Here is a 2,372-nt window from a genome sequence, read left to right as displayed (position 1 = left end):
AGTCCTGGGCACACATCCAGAGAAAACCATAATTTTAAAGACAGGTGCACCCAATGTTCGTGGCAGCACTGTGTACAATAGCCAATACATGGATGAAGCCTAAGTGGGTAAGGACAGATGGATGGGTAAACCAGATGGGGTACACGCACAGAGCAGTTATCGCTCAGCCATAAAAGGGTGACATCACGCCACGTCCAGCAACAGGAAAGAAGTAGAGACGATCACACTAAGTGAAGTAAGTAAGACAAAGGAAGACAAGTATCATACTTACCTGGCAGGGGAGATACCATGATCACGAAGGTGGTTTTCCCAGGGCGAGGCTTATCCATTGCACTCCGGATGTGCTGACCCCTGTGATTTCCCCAAATGTGGGAAACTCGACTGCATAATTTGTGGTAGTGGGGGACTGCGCCCCTGATCAACGTAAAAAAAAAAAGGAAGACAAGTATCATATGATATTTCTTGGAGGTGGATTCTAAAAATGGATACAAATGAACTTCTTTACCAAAAAGAAATGGCCTTACAACATAGCAAAGCACCTTATGGTTACCAAAAGGGAAAGGTGGTGGGCAAAGGAAATGAGAAGGTGGAGATGAACATACACACACGACTCTGTGAAATGATCAACAAGAACCCACTATAGGACGAGGACCCCTAATCAACACTGCATAATAAACTACATGGGAAGAGAACCCAAAAAAGAACATGTACTATGCATCACTAGAACATTTATGCATCACTATGCATGTACACCAGAAACAAATAAACCCTACAACATTGCAAGTCACCTCTGCTGCTGCTGCTGCTAAGTCGCTTCGTCGTCTCCGACTCTGTGCGACCCCATAGACGGTAGCCCACCAGGCTCTCCCGTCTCTGGGATTCTTCAGGCAAGAACACTGGAGTGGGTTGCCATTTCCTTCTCCAATGCATGAAACTGAAAAGTGAAAGTGAAGTCGCTCAGTCGTGTCCAAACCCTCAGCGACCCCATGGACTGCAGCCCACCAGGCTCCTCCATCCATGGGATTCTCCAGGCAAAGGTACTGGAGTGGGTTGCCATTGCCTTCTCCAAACTCGCCTCTACACCCTTACAAAATACAAATTACAAAAGAGAATGCTCTCTACAAAAAGAGAATGCTGAGTATACTCCCTTCAGGCCTTAGTGACCTGGGCTGCTGCCACATCCCTGAAGTCTGGGCAGGCCGGGGTCCCTTGGACTGTCTTGGGGCTGAGGGAGCTGGGGAGGATGTGCCAGCCAAGAAGCCCTGCCCCGTGGACCTGGTGACCCAGTTCCCCTATACACCAGCCCACAACCTCCAGATCCTGGCGGGTCCTCCTGCAGTGAAACTACACCTACTGCACCCAAAGGATGTGGAGCCTCTGGGCTGGAAGAGCTCTGAAAAGCCCCCTGGGTTCCATGTTTCCAGGTGATGGGGTTCCCACCTCCAGCTTCCCTCCTGAGGGTCACCCCACCTATGATGAAAGCACCCTCCACAGAATGGTGTTGCAGGAATTGGGATGTGTCCAGGGGATAGGGTAAGGAAGGAAGAAGGAATGGGAGACAAGCCTTGGATCTTCTGGCACATTCCACTCTAATTGACAATCCAAGAACAGGACTTTCCCTAAGGCTCTGGTTCCCCCAGTAACCAGGGTAGGGGCATGGAGACATGCCGCCGCCTTGTGGCCATTTCCCATAATAACAATTTAAAATCCTTAGCTCAGTTCAGTCACTCAGTCCTGTCTTCATGACCCCATGGACTGCAGCAGGCCAGGCTTCCCTGTCCATCACCAACTCCCAGAGTTTACTCAAACTCATGTCCATTGAGTCGGTGATGCCATCCAACCATCTCATCCTCTATCGTCCCCTTCTCCTCCCGCCTTCAATCTTTCCAAGCATCAGGGTCTTTTCAAAAAAGTCAGTTCTTCACATCAGGTGGCCAAAGTATTGGAGTTTCAGCTTCAGCATCAGTCCTTCCAATGAATATTCAGGACTGATTTCCTTTAGGATGGACTGGTTGGATCTCCTTTCAGTCCAAGGGACTCTCAACAGTCTTCTCCAACAGCACAGTTCAAAAGCATCAATTCTTTGGCGCTCGGCCTTCTTCACAGTCCAACTCTCACATCCATACATGACTACTGGGAAAACCATAGCTTTGACTAGACAGATCTTTGTTGGCAAAGTAATGTCTCTGCTTTTAAATGCATTGTCTAGGTTGGTCATAACTTTTCTTCCAAGGAGCAAGCGTCTTTTAATTTCATGGCTGCAGTCACCATCTGCAGTGATTTTGGAGCCCAGAAGTCTGACGCTGTTTCCACTGTTTCCCCATCTATTTGCCATGAAGTGATGAGACCAGATGCCATGATCTTCGTTTTCT

General features: G+C 48.5%; 1 pseudogene; it reads left to right on the top strand.

The window, feature by feature from the left end:
• The first annotated feature begins 263 nt into the window (after positions 1 to 263).
• LOC133231210 (U1 spliceosomal RNA) lies at positions 264 to 417 on the top strand (annotated as a pseudogene).
• The last annotated feature ends 1,955 nt before the right edge of the window (positions 418 to 2,372 follow it).

The sequence above is a fragment of the Bos javanicus genome, chromosome 18, assembly GCF_032452875.1.
Source record: "Bos javanicus breed banteng chromosome 18, ARS-OSU_banteng_1.0, whole genome shotgun sequence".
NCBI lineage: Eukaryota > Metazoa > Chordata > Mammalia > Artiodactyla > Bovidae > Bos > Bos javanicus.
This window is presented reverse-complemented; position numbering and strand designations above follow the sequence as displayed.